The 14744-nt window shown below is 49.7% G+C and overlaps 1 protein-coding gene and 1 non-coding gene across 6 annotated transcripts in view; both read right to left on the reverse strand.

Annotated features, from left to right (window-relative positions):
- The window catches only part of GRID1 (glutamate ionotropic receptor delta type subunit 1), a 675078-nt gene that overhangs the window by 435082 nt on the left and 225252 nt on the right, over positions 1-14744 (reverse strand). The gene's annotated exons all lie outside the window — the stretch shown is intronic.
- On the reverse strand, positions 4948-5020 carry TRNAA-CGC (transfer RNA alanine (anticodon CGC)). The gene has a single exon. It is a non-coding gene; the product is annotated as a tRNA-Ala (tRNA).

Genomic DNA, 14744 nt, shown 5'->3' on the forward strand with positions numbered 1-14744 from the left:
AGAACAGCCACTGGTGTCCCCGAGGCCCCACGCTGTGCCCGACTCCCGGGTTGCTGAGAGGGGTGTTTGGGATCCACCTTCAGCACCCTCACGGGACTGAGCTCTAATCTGGTCAGTTATTCTGACTCCACAGGGACTCTGGTGCAAGGAAAGAAGCCAGAGCGTGGAAATTGGCATGAAGGGAGGTGCAGAAGCAGCGCAGCACTGAGGAAACACATGAGCTCTCAGTTAAAGAGATCCTGGTTCACCAGATGACTTCGGGCAAGTGACGGTCTCTCCCTGCTTCAACGCCTTATCTCTGAAGTCAGAATTCAAACAGATCTTGCTTCAAAGGGCAATCATGCAAGTTATTGCAATCATGTATATAACTGAGTCCCCGACTCTCCCAACAGCATTCAGGCATTCAGCATTCAGAGTGATAAGAGTCGCCAATTACTGAGCACTTCCTGTGTGCAGTACTGTACTTCAAGCATGTCTCCTAAATTCATCTCACTACATTCTTAGCATAACCTCATTCAGTCATTGAGGCAACTATTTATTGGGCATTTTTCTAGGTGCTGGAGATACAGTAGTGAATGAAACAGACACATGTCCCTCCTCTGGTGCAACTTACATTCCAGTGAGGAAAAGAGAAAATAAACAATAAATAAAATGTATATTAAGTTACAGGGTCATGAGTGTTTAGGAAAACAGTAAAGCAGAGAGGAGGGATAGCAAATGTCTAGCTGGTGGTTAAAATTTTAGGAGGTTGGTCAGGGAAGGCTTCCCTGGGAAGGTGACAGTGGCAGTTTGGATTACTGGTAATATTCATAGCCCTGCTTGCTTTGGCAAGTGGGATGTTAACAGACATGACATAAGCTAAAGCTTGAAATATGCACATACAGGCACTTGCCTTCTTATGCTTTGGCCATGGCCAAAGGAGAGCATCTTAAGGATAGAGAGCTGCTCCTCTAAGCTCTGCCCCAGTCAAGGTGCCAGGAAGCAAATCCACAGGTGGAAGAAAACCTACCCAGCCCAGCCTGGATGAGTCACCCCAGCCAGCCTGCAGGGATGCATGAGAAGCTGAATGCCAGTGAAATTTGCTGGATTGTTTGTTATGTAACATGATGTGGTCATATTGGTGACTGATAGAGAGACTCTGGGGTAAAGACCCTAAGGAACGGGGAGAAGGAGCAATGTGACTCTCTGGGGGAAGACTGTGTCAACGGTGCCAGGCAGAGAGGAGAAGAAGTGAAGAGATCATACCGGGAATATTCAAGGGACAGCAAGGAGGCCTTGGTGGCTACAATGGAGGGAACAAGAAAGAGGGCAGGAGGAAACAAGGTCAAAGAGATGATACATGGCTAGATCACGTAAGACGTTAGAAATAGGATGACCACATAATTTATCATCCAAACCAGAACATGTTTTTAAAATTGAACTATCATTTGCATATAGTAAAATACATTCTTTTCAGTGTACAATTCTGAGTTTGATCATCTTAGACCATCGTGTAACCAACCCCCTATTGAAGATATAGAGCAGTTCCATCACCCACAAAAATTCCTTGGCCTCTTAGGGCCAATTCAACTAGCAGCCCTGGCAAATACCGCTCAGTTTTCTGCCCTGTACTTTGGTCTGTTTCAGAGCATCATTAAATGGAATCATGAGTATCAGGCCTTTTGAGTCTGGCTTCTTTCACTCGGCGTATGCTTTTGAGAATCATCCCAAGTTTCTATGTGTGTCAGTATTTTGCTCCTTTTCGATGCTGAATAATATTCCATTATATGGATGTACCACAGTTTGTTATCCATTCACCACCTGAAGGGCATATAGGTTGTTTCCAGTTTGGGCTATCATGAATAAAGCCACTACAAGCACTGGCATACAGCAAACTAGGACAATTCTGAGAGTGAATAATTCTTTTGGGCCAAGAGGTATAAATGGGGACCATTGCATGAAGATGGGGAACTGTGTTCACCTGACTTAGGTCAAGGTAGGGACTTTGGCTGTTCCCCTGGAAAGATGGGAAGCTATGGGAAGATTCTGAGCAGAGGAATGACGTGATCAGCTGCCATGTTAGCAGGATCATTCTGGCTACGGGGCCAAGGACAAAAGCAGGAAGGCCAATCACGAGGCTATTGTCATAATGATGGTGGGATAGACCAGGGAGGTGGCCGTGGCAGTGGTGAGGAGTAATCAGATTCCAGATACACCACAGGGAGAGCTGAAAGAATTGTTGATGGGTTAATTATGAGGTGTGAGAGAAAGAAACATCAAAAACAACACCAAGATTTTTGACCCGAGCAAGCAAAGAAGGGTTGTTTCGCCCATTTTACAGAGGAGAACACTGCAGGCTTAGAACGGATAAGACATTTGCTCATGACCACACATCAAGACAGCAGAGCCAGGACTGGTGTTCCAGCAGCCAGCTGCTTGGCGTCACCACACCATTTGCCTTATGTCAAAAGGAGGAAGCAAAAGTTCTCCTCCTAAGGAGAAATCGCATGTTGGGAGTCCTCCAGACACAATTCCATTCCGACAGCACAAATGTGCCCCCTCCAGGAAAAGCCCAGCCAGGGGTGAGCTGCCAAGAGGCCCCAAGGGAGGGAGCTGGATCTTCCCCTGGGCTGTTCGCAACCAGAATATGAAGGCTGGGGAAGGGCTGGGGAGCAGGGACACGAAGCGAGGACAGGCAAACAGTAGGGCCTGGGGGCCCTGACCACACCCCACACTCATCAGCCCACTGAGTCTGTGCATTGCAGGAGGATGGCTGAGCAAGAGGCAGTGTGGGAGTTGGCTGCCACTCTGCTACCCGAGGTCGTCCACGGCAACCTGGTTCCTTCTGGGACTAGAGGTCCAAGCTGGCACTGAATTCCCTTTGGGGCGCAGGTGGGGAATTCTGGTTCCCTCAGTAGTTCTGTGTGAGCCTGTGACAGAGGCCATAGCCCCCTGCCTACCCTAGGCATCAACTCAGGGCCTACAGCTAGATTCACAATTTGACCCCTAAGGAGATTCTACCATACCCCCAAACCATGGGCTGCCATCCTGGCTCATGTGTCCAGGCTCCCAAGGGCAAGTGTCAGCCCCGGGAGCTGGGAGACCCTGTGGATGAGCAATGACACTGCAGACAAGAGCGGGAGGTAGGGGCAGGGCGGGGGGCTCCCACTGCTGGTCAAGCGCCACCTTTCTGGTGGGTGGGGGGACAGGCCCCGCCCCTTCATTTCACTGTATCTCACATTCTTGCACACACAAAGTTCCTAAGAAAGGATATGCCCTGCAGCCCAAGGGTAGCAAAGCAGAGGGCAGTCACCCTGGTACACAGCCACCTCCTTCTACCCCAGCCATGTCACTGAGACAGAGAAAATCATTACTTAGCACTGTTGAGCCAAGCCCTGCACACTGCGAAATAAATTAGTCATCCAATGACAGATGCTAGACGGACACAACCCTCAGTGTTCCCACTCACCATCTCTAGATGGCTATCACAAATTGCTCATCTCAAACGTCAGGACAGCTCCCTCTGCCGTCCTTCCCTCGTAAGCACCGCTCCTGGTGTGGCTCTCAGAGTCTATTCCAACTACACACACACACACACACACACACACACACACACACACACGCACGCACACTCCAGTCTGCACAGAGGTGGGTGGGGGCCCCTTCCACTAGGTAAGGCACCATCCCACTGCCTGCCTCACTCTTTTCAATATCGCAGAGTTGACAAAAGCAGGGTCTTGGAGACACATGGCGACCAGGGTTCAAATCCCAAACCTGTCACTCTCTGGCTGTGAACTTGGTGCGGGTCATTTAATCCCCAAGCCTCAGCTTCCTCACCTGTAAGATGTCTCGAGCTATAAGAAATAAACGTGCTCATGTGTAAATGTGCCCAGTAGAAAGGAAGACCTCAGTCCTCTTGAAAAGCTAGCAGGTAGCCTAGCTCAGAACCTGGGGTGTACCTGCAGGCTGTGCCCATCCCACACCTGCAAACCTCCTCAGCTCTGTGGAGAAGGCCTTAGCAAGTGCAAGGGTGTTGAGGCCTCTCATACCTGTATCCTTTAACCTATGGAGGGCACAGCTCACAACCACTTGCTTGGCCGGGGACCTGGAGTCCCCTCCCAGGGTACAGGTCCCTGCTACAAGGACAGCCCAGACAAGGGTATGCCCACCATGTGCAATGTGCCCCAAGGCCCAAGGCTCAGCCTTAGCTGGCGGCAGACAGGCAGATAGGGAGGACCAGAGAACAGCTCATGCCATACATCTGAGGGAATCCTCAGCAGACTTAATGCCAAGAGCCATCCATGCTTCCTCTGATGGGACCCAGCCTATCCCCCACCCCAGCCCCCCAAAACAGAGGGGATCTGCCTCTGCCGCTTCAGTTTCAGACACACGCCTGCACCCAAGTTCCCACCATACTCAGATGCGGCTGAAATTCAGCCCCGATGCCTTGCTCCCATGACCCTCCAGAGCCCGACGAGGTGCATTGGGCCTTTCCATGCAGCTGGCGGTCAGACAGCACACTGGAAGGCAGGTCCAGGGCCATGAGGCAGGGAGGACAGGAGGGCAAAGGCCGCAAGTGAGAACTGGGAAACCAGCAAGACCTACAGCCGGTGGCAGGGCTGCGGCGAGTCCCGGGCCCCCATGCACCTCCACTTGCTGCTGAGATGAATTTACCTGACGCATCAATCCAACCCACTTCTGACTTCATGATTTATTCACATAATTACACCTGAGTTTTAAAAAATACTGACTTACAGCTGCTCTAACATCTGGATAAGGATATCACTGCATTCCTTCCCAGGAAGTTGAGGAGCACTTTGAATTTAATGGGCTATGTTATTTTTTGTTTTGGGGTTTTTAAAAAATATTTATTTATTTATTTTGGCTGCACCGGGTCTTCATTGCAGCATGCGGGATCCTTAGTTGTGCGTGCACATTCCTCAGTTGCGGCATGCATGTGGGATCCAGTTCCCCAACCAGGGATCGAACCCAGACCCCCTGCATTGCGAGTGCAGAGTCTTAGCCACTGGACCACCAGGGAAGTCCCTGGGCTGTGTTTTTACAAAAAGTGTTACCCTTCTTCAAATACCTAGGAAGAAAGCCGAATGATACGGGCACTGGGGTAGCTTTCATTTGCTCAAGGGGACAGTGAGGGAAGGGAAGGTCACTTCCAAGTCATGGTCATTTCCCAGGGGGGCACAGTGTGTGCCCATTGTCCAGGTGAGAAAACTGAGACCCAGAGGTATTGACGGCTCGGCCCAAGGCCCCACAGTTACTTAGTGCAGAGTTAATCAGGAGCACGTCCTTGCTACCGCCCGCAGCCTTGTTTGCCTCACCACACCATGCTGTCTTCCAAGAACATTACAGATTTGCTCACTGTTCTTGCCTCCTGCTGCTTGCACTCTATTCTCAAGCTTGAGATATACCCTTCTTAGGCGCACAGCTAGAGTATGTTAGGAACATTTTTCTTCAAGGAAAGCAGAGCACGAGGGGCCAGCTGCCCCTTACCAGTGGTGTCCTTGGCATATGGAGCCCTCATTCCCTATTCAGCAAGCATTTAGTAAGACCCTTTTGCATGCTAGGCACCAGGCTGGCACTATGGGGGGAAAGGTAGCCATACCACCCTCTGTAGCACAGATTAGAATCTAGTGGGCAAGACTGACATTAGTCAAATAATTATGTGACTGATATATCACCACAGAGTGAAACATGCACTCTGCAGGGAAAGCCTGGGGTGCCATGTGCATATCTAACAGACCTGGGTATGGTAGGGCACCCAGGAAAAGCTGCCCCGAGGAGCAGTGATTGGGCTGAAATGGAAAGGATGATAGGAGTTAGTGAGGTGTGCAAAGTGGGCACAAGAGCAGCAGAGGCTACTCCAGGGAGAGGAAGCCAGTGTGAGAAGATTCTGGAAAGGCGAGTTTTCTCATTTGTAAAAGGAGGGTGACGATACCACCACAGGGCATGGTAGCCAAGACCAAGATGATGCCGTTCAGGAGACTGGCACCCTGACTCTTTTGACCCTGGAAATTTCCCATCAGCAACAATCCAAGGAGGAAAATAAAACCTGACACACGAAAATTTTCACTGAAACACTGTCCAAAGAAAACTGACTGAAGAATTGGAAAAAGTTACAATGTCCAATAACAGGAAACATTAGGTAGGTTATGGAACATCAATTCTTTATCTCAATGCAATCATTTAAAATGATCATTAGGAGGTCTTTGCAGCAACACAGGAAATGTTCATGCCAGGATGTTAGGTCAAAAGAAAAAGCAGGGGGCTTCCCTGGTGGCACAGTGGTTGAGAATCTGCCTGCCAATGCAGGGGACACGGGTTCGAGCCCTGGTCTGGGAAGATCCCACGTGCCGCGGAGCAACTGGGCCCATGAGCCACAACTACTGAGCCTGCGCGTCTGGAGCCTGTGCTCCGCAACAAGAGAGGCCGCGATAGTGAGAGGCCCGCGCACCACGATGAAGAGTGGTCCCCGCTCACCGCAACTGGAGAAAGCCCTCGCGCAGAGACGAAGACCCAACACAGCCATAAATAAATAAATAAATAAATAAATTTTAAAAAAAGAAAAAAAAAAGCAGAACACAAAATTGCATCTAGATTATGAGTGACTCTTTATGAAATAGGTGTGCATGTGGTTAGAGAAGAATACAGAAAACGAAAAAGGGGACTGGGCTAGGCAGTAAGGTTATGAAATTCATCCTGATATTGTCAGAATGCTTTAAAAATAAGCAAAATAGGTGTTAGACTATGAAGAAGGACTTGCGTTCAGGTGTGAGAATGGGAAGAGGGACCTGCCTTCAGGAATGGGGATGGGAGGAGGGAGACTTAAGTTCAAGTTCAAGTTCTATTCCTGGGTGGCACACTTGGGCCAAGTCCTTCACCTCTCTGATTTCTGCTCAATGAGGTGAGGGTGGGGGTGTTTCAGTGAGGTCAAAGGACACGTCTAGGGAAGCACTGGAACAGGATGGAAAGTTTGAGTGGCAGAGTGGAGGTGGAGCAGTTCTGCAGCTGGGCAAGCTCCAGGATGAGGTCGTAGGAGTCGGTTGCTAAGACGGATGGAGAAGGTAAAGGCACTCAGAGGGGAAGAGAAAAATGAACTGATGATGACAAGGAGGAGGTTAGGGGAGGGGTGAGGTGAGAGAACCCAGACACCTGTGTGGGCTGAGGCCAAACCTGCCTACATAAAACCCAAAGTAGATGCAAATGGATTATTGCACTACAGGCCCAGGAACAGGAGGTTTTCACTGTGCAGACACAGCAGGAACGTTGAGGACTTGAACCCAGATGTTATTCCTGGTGCTGTCTCACCGAGTATGACTCTCATTGCCTTAGGTAGCCCCTGACACTGGTGGTGATGCAGCCAGGGGCTTACAGGCCGTTAGCCTGCAGTTACCACTCCTCCAGTCTGCTGGGCATCTCCTTCCTCCAAGCAGCCAAGACACCAAACTTCAAGGGCGTGTCCATGAGCTTCCAGAGGGGCCCCGTGCAGCTCACCACCTACCTGCATCCTCTCCAGGGCCTCACATTCCCCCTGCGTGCTTGCTGCTCTGAAAGGGAACCCAGGAGTGGGCTGCAGCCCTGCACCCCTGCACCAGCCCAAAGAGCTATTCTGCCCAAGAGCGCTGACAGCAGAAGTGTGTCATGATAAGATCCACAGCTACCATGACCACGATCTGAAAGGTGTCCTTTGAAAGCGTCCAACATACAAGCAGCGCAAGTGTTAGAAGCAAATCCTGAGCCAGGCTGCCAGCCCAAACCCTAGCCAGGTTAGGAATCATGTCAGTTTTTCCAAATAAAATGGAAATGCACTTTGTTTACATCTCTACCTTATAGGATTGAGGGGATTCAATGAGACAAGACACAGAAGGTGCTCAGAAAGTGCCTGGACTGTGGTCAGCCTCCACAAGTATTAGCTGTTATTTTTACTGCCTGCTTGGAATGGAGCAGTTATCCATCTGTTGTCCTCTGGCACTGGAAACTTCCATGAGAAGAGGCATGTACACACACACACATCTGCATGCACACACACACACGGGTGATATTTGGGAACCCAGCTCCATCTCTGTCTAGGAGCAGAACCCCCGGGGTAGGGGGGAGTGGTGCCAGCCCTCACACCCCACCACCTGTACCAGACTGCCCTCTGCTTTTCTCCACAGAGTTATTTACATTTTCTCATTTGCCTTTCTTCTAGTCTTTCTGATTTCCCACATTCTTTTATTTGTCCATCCTGTGTTCAACAGGGGAGGTCTTTGATCACTTTCAAAATTCCGTCAGCAATTTTTGGAAGAGGCCCACGCATAGAGGGCCCACGGGTGCCTGTGAGTCTGGCAGTTTTTGTGTTTGATCACTCGGTCTCCCTGAGTTATTTCAGGGCAGCCCTTGCCTCAGCTGGCTTTCATCCATCCCCACCCTGGCCCGCTTCCCTCTCGGAGCCCGTTCCCTCCCTGCACACCATCATCTGAGTTTGCTCCTCTGCCTAGCCCTGAACGCCCGCCCCGAGTTCAAAATTCCAAACATTCATTCCACTTTCCCTTCATTGTCCTTTGCTTCCGCTTTTCTCCTGACCCTTTTTCTAAGCAAACACTCTTCCAGCCATGGTTAGAGACTGAATATCTATCACGACATGCATTTGCCTTCCTGTTTATCTTGCTTTAAGGTGTTTTCCCTCACCTGTAAGTCAAAACAGCCATTCCCTAAATTCCAGCAAGGCCTCTGCTTAGCAGCTAAGCAGTGAACGAAGGGAAAAAGGAGCAAATTGAAGTGCAAAGAGAAAGAGAAACTACATGTTCAGGGATGATCACTCACCCCAGCGCCGCCAGGCGCGAGCACGGCTCACAAAGCTCTCAGCAAAGGGCTTGGGTGCCCAACACACAGAGCCTCACTGACCTGCCCCAGGGTAGCAGCCTCTGTCATCAGGCCCAGGGGCCATGGCCACCCTCGAGGTCACAGTGGCCAAGCCATGCCAACTCCCTCGCACACACAACTCCACACAAGAACAGCAGCGCCCACTACTCTGTGTCCCGATGCCAGATGGCCCTTCAGCCCCAGCTGCAAGCAGTAAGGCCTGGACATCATATGATGGTCCCACCCAGATGTTCATCAGATCACCTGGGGAGATTTTTAAGCATCTGATTGACTGGTCACAACTCTACAGCTCCCTCCTAATGGATCTAGAGTGGGGTCTGGGCCTCAAAGCTGTCTGAAAGCTCCCTAGATGCCTCTATTGTACAGGCCAGGGTGAGACCACTGCACTTCCGAGAGCTGGGACACAGGAGCCAGGCGGCTGGGATCCAAATCCTGCTTCCACAATCCACCTCCAGCAAGTTACCCCACCTCACTAGGCCTCGGTGTCTTCAGTTATAAAAGGGAGAATCAAAATAGCACTCCTGGTATATAAAGTAGAAAAGGCATGTAAAGAGCCTAGCACAATGTCAGCACTCAATAAACACTAAGTACTCCCGTTTTTCTTTCATCCCGGGGTCATCCCATCCCAATTCTCTCCCCGTCCACCAGGAGGCCTCTGCACAGGGCTTTTCAGAGGGAAATGGAAAGGCCCCTGGGTCTGTCTCTGGGGTTGGGCTGACTGCCTCAGGCAGTAGGGAAGATGGTGTGGGTCACAGTGCTTGTCACAGGACTATTGAAGCACCCCACTAGAGCAACCAGCTACTGGGAAGGAGGACAGCATTCCTAGAGAGAACAAGGGGTAGGCGGGGCACCAGGGGGACTTCCAGTCTCTACCACCCACGAACCCAGGGTTCAAGGCAATTCTCCTCAGGCCACTGTTGGACAGGTATTCCAGGACCAGGCCCTCATGGCTCATTCTTCCTCCCGCTCCCCAGCTGACACTCATACTTTTCATCTGAACAAGACTCTGAAAGAGTCAGCCAGATGCGGTGGGCACCTCAATAGCCCCAGAAGACCCTCAGATTCAGAGTGTCCGTGTGTGTCAACTTAAATGAAGGATCAACGTTAATAATCAGGTTTAACAACCAAATAAAATTCTTCATTCATTCATTCATTTGCTTACTCAGTAAGCTGCAACTGTCCAGTTGCTGTCTTCTGGCAATGGAAACTTCCACTACGCCTGTACCAGGCATAATGCTGGATGTGGGGAATGCAGAAACAAATACAGCCCACTGTATCAGTAAGCTCTTGCCATAATAATGCCATGTAACAAACCACCCCAAATTCAGTGGCTCCAATAAAGATGTTAAAAAAAAAAAAAAAAAACTCAGTGGCTAAAACCAACCGTGATATATTTTTGCAGATGTGTGGGTTGGTTGGGGCAGATCTTTTTCTCACTGCAGGTTTGTGGGTCAGTCAGCTCAGTGGCTCTGATCTGACCCTTATGTTTCTCATCCCCCTGGGACTAGTGGATTACCCAGGGCTTATTCTTTCTCTTCTTAAAGGTGAAGGTGGTAGCAACTCAGGAGGAGAGGTGGAAACATCCTACATCTCTTGTACCCAGGCTCAGAACTAGCACCTTGTCACCCCTGCTAACATGCTGTTGGCCAAAGCAAGACACACGGCCAAACCAAGCCAGAGCATGAGAAAGTATACTCCACCCACCATGAGGCCACAGCAAGGGCGTGATGAAGAATTGGGGGTAACTATTCAACTGGCCACACCCAGCCTGTGCCCTTCAAGAGTTCCTCCTGGCCAGCACGAGGAGTGCAATGTATCAAGAATAATTGCAGCACGATGTGTTTTTGCCCCAGTCATTGGGGCTATTTGGGACCCAGGGTCTTGTCTGGCCAGAAGGGAATATCCCCTCTCTCATTCCCCCTACATACATGTCCTGTAAATTAGGCCCAGCAGTTTTTACCCCATTTGACATGTGGGGAAGAGGCAACTTAGAGGGATAAAGGGGCTTGCCCAAGACACACTCAGTTGCCTCAGTTCTCCACTATTATTTGCATTTGGTGAAAGGGTTTATTTGAAAAAGTAAGTAGATGTAGTGTGCATAGCTTCCCAGGCTAATAGAAACCAGAGATGAGCTGGTCAATAAGTCACGCTATTTAAGGAGGTCAAAAAAATCCAAACTGATGAGAAGAAGCACTCATGAATTGGCACAGCCTTAATCTGCAGGAAGGTACCATTTTTTGGAAAGAAAATGCAAACTTCCAGAGGACTTCCATGTTCTGAGCACACTACAGATACTGTCTCACTGAATTCTCAGGGGAACCCTGTAAGATGCTGTGAGGTGCTGGCTCCATTTGATGGATGAGGAAATGGACAATCATAGCAACTAGAGTCCTTGCCCTGAGTCCCACAGCTGGTGGGTGGCAGAGACAAGGCTGCAGGCAGACACCTTCTGTTTGAAGACCTGAGTTGCCACTGAATGCCTTAGATGACAACACAGGAGTCATCCATGTTGGCCCAGGTGAGGACAAAGCATAGGCCAGGCCAACAAGGAACAGATGGGCTCGCAGAGAATCCCCATGCCATGTCTATAGGATGAGGGGTGGCTCAGCTCTCACCCACAACCTCCTGGGATGGACCTCATTGGCCAGCCTCAGGGATATGCATTCTCTTCCCAGCTCCTCAAGTGAACATCTGTTTTTCTCAAAGCTGTGAATGTCACATCAAAAATTTCCAATTACCTTCCCCTTGGTTTTATTCAGCACCAGTGTACTGGAGGCAAAATTAGTCTGAGATGAAAACCTGTATTGTTCCCTTCTCCTCGGCAATGAAATAGGTTTCCAAATGTGCTGAGAGGATTCTTCTCCAAAAATGACAAACAGCAAGTGAAGGATGAAAGCAGGAGTGAAACACAGATTGATGACAACTGTGGCTGAGTTAGGACGGGGGTGGGGGATGTGATGGTGGAATCTGCCAAGGAGCTCCGGCTCCAAATCTCACCTCCTCCTCGCCTTCTAATGAGGATGGGCCTTTTCTGCAACATAAAAGTGACGCTGATGAAGATGAAAGGCCAATTTCCATTGATATGTTTCCTAATGATACATCATGAGAATGAGGCGCCTTGGGGGATTGCTGAGTGTGGAGGTGTCTGAGCATTCTTCTCCCCAGGGCTGGCCATACCCAGAGCCTGGGAGCCTTGGCTGAGGTGTGGAGGCTTCCCATTGGCCAGGGTTACCCAGAATTGGGGGAAAATAAAGACAGACACAAATTTTACATGAGTAGAAAATACTCCTAGAAGTTGGGTATTCAAGGAACCAAGACTCAGAGGTTCTCATTGACCCCAAGTCTTGCAAGAGACGAGACATTTAGCCTCTGATTTGTCCAAGCAAATCTTCAAGGGTCCTATTAGTACAATACGGGCAATGATATCCATTTTGCTCCCACTCTTGCCTTCTTATAGGCTCGCCCCACAAAGCAGCCAGAAGAATCACTAAATGGAAAACAGGTCATGTTATTGTCCTAGAAAAACCCTCCAATGACTTCCCTTCACACTTAAAATAAAACCCACTTCCTCACCTGGGCCACAGAGCCCAGGAGGTATACCCTCACCCACCTCTCTCACCTCACCATGTCACTCTCTCCCCTCCTCTCACTAAGCTCCAGCCACTCAACCATTCTCGTTCTGTTCTTCCAACCAGTCGGCCTTTATTCCCACCTTGGGACCTTGGCAATGGCAAAGGTCTCCCTTACAAGAGCAAAGGCCCTCACGGGCCTGATTCCATCAAGCAGGTCCTAGCTCAGAAGTCAAAAGCGGCCCCCAATCACTCCATATCACGTCATCCTATTCTGGGTTCCTTCTTATAGATATCATGTGGTATCATCTTGCTTTTTGCCTCTTCCTCTCGCACCTAGAATGTAAGCTCTGTAGTTATGGAGACCTCACCTGTCTTATTACCCACCACACCCCAGCACCTTGCAGAGTTGCAGAGCATCTGACACACCGGAAGGGCTCAATAAATATTGATGGACTCAAGACCAGTAGGGAAGCTGGTGGGGCTTGGCTTACAAAGAGGACCACAAGATGAATACATACTACCTTCAGATAACTGAGGGACTGACATGGGGGAAAGAGTAAAATTGTTATGTGGCCCAGAACATGGATCTAAGACTAATGAGAAGCCATGGGACAGATTTTGCCCAACATTAAGTAGGAGCTTTCTCACTGTTGAGCTGCCCAATAAGAGAATGGGTTTCCTCAGTAGATGGCGAGTTCCCCATCTCTGGAGGTGTGTAAGCAGAGGCCACTGTTTGTGCCCATGAAGTCAAGAGATGAACATCCTTCTAAGTTCCTGAGTCCACAGCCATTATCAACATCCACTTTGGTGTCTTCTGTCTTGGTCTTATTCTCCCATCCAGATCATGATCCCCTGAGCAAGGGCAGAGTATCTTTCTCCAGCACAGCCCCACAGTGCCTTGCACAGGGCAAGGCCATGGTGACAGATGGAGCACACACGTCCACCAGACATGGAGTGGAGTAAAACGTGCCTGATTCCCTTTAAGGTGAAAGCCGGAGGCTCCAGGCAGGGCTACCTCTGTGGGGCCCCATGTGGAGATGGGCACCTTCCTGGCAGGGCTGAGCTTGTGGCCTGTGCCTTCATCCAGGGACACAAGCCTGGAGAGTGGACAGGCAAGGAGGTGAAAGAGGAAGAGGTGGCGGTCACAGAACACCACAACCTGCACTCTGATTGCTTGTCCCCCCCGGGAGGGGCTGACATAATTTCCAGCCCCAGACAAGGAACCAAGGCTCAGGGAAGCCAGGCTTCTGGTCCAGTCCTACAGTGGGTCTAGGTGATGCTGAGAGTTGAGCTCAGATCTGAAGGATGCCATGACCTGCAATCTTGACACCTTGACCCCCAATGGGACAGACACTTTCCTCTCCATTTTAGACCTATCCAGTTGGAAACATTCTCAACTCATTCTGCCTTTTCCTCTCCCCTGTCCCCGAAGAAATTGAGGCCCCTTCAATCCCCCAAGTCGAGCCCAAATTGGAACTACATTCAGTTCCCTATTGTTTCATCCAGCCTCATGCCTGTTCAGAGGGAAGCTGGTAGAACAAGTACATTCACACGCTCCCTCCTCCCAGCCCTGTGCAGGCACAGAGCTCTCTGTGCATGCCACACCTCCTTCCCATCACCTGGGACAGGTACTCACATGGAGGCACTCAGCGCCGATTTGCCAAATAACCACGTGTCAGGACAAGTCATGTCAGAATACTCTTCCCTCCCAGCCCACTAACAGGGACCCAGTATCAGCCACTGTATCTCCTCCACTTCCTCGGGCTTCCTGGGCTGGTTTGTGGGCTTTTGCAGGAAAAAAAAAATAGGGGCAGAAAGAAGGAGGAGTGAGGAAGAGAAGCAAGAACACATGTGGACTATGAAAGGTGACGTATCCAGAGTCTGGGGAGACGGTGGCTTTTAAGAGACAAAGCGGGAGAAAGAAAGAGAAGGAGGATCCCAAGAAGTGTTGTGAGTGATGAACTGGATCTTCTGATAGTCTTCAAAGGATTCAGTCGAGAACTGTTAAGCACATCATTATGTTTCCTGTTTGGTTTTTTTTTTTCTAATGTGGCTTTACATAGAGGCTGGGACATGGGGCACCACCAGTTTTATTTGGATTACAAATGAATGAAATGCTAGTCTCCAGTGATAGTACCTCTGACTTACTACGTTAGCCATATTTAGAATTAGTCACACAAAGAAACTTGGCTCCTTATTCATATCATAGTAAAGTGTATTACCCTCCCCACCACAGAAAGGAAAGACATTCAGTGAAAATTCTGAAACTGTAAATGTCTATTTTTGTACTCAACTATGAAAGAATTTGTGAAT

This window comes from Eschrichtius robustus, chromosome 7 (genome assembly GCF_028021215.1).
Source record: "Eschrichtius robustus isolate mEscRob2 chromosome 7, mEscRob2.pri, whole genome shotgun sequence".
Lineage (NCBI taxonomy): Eukaryota > Metazoa > Chordata > Mammalia > Artiodactyla > Eschrichtiidae > Eschrichtius > Eschrichtius robustus.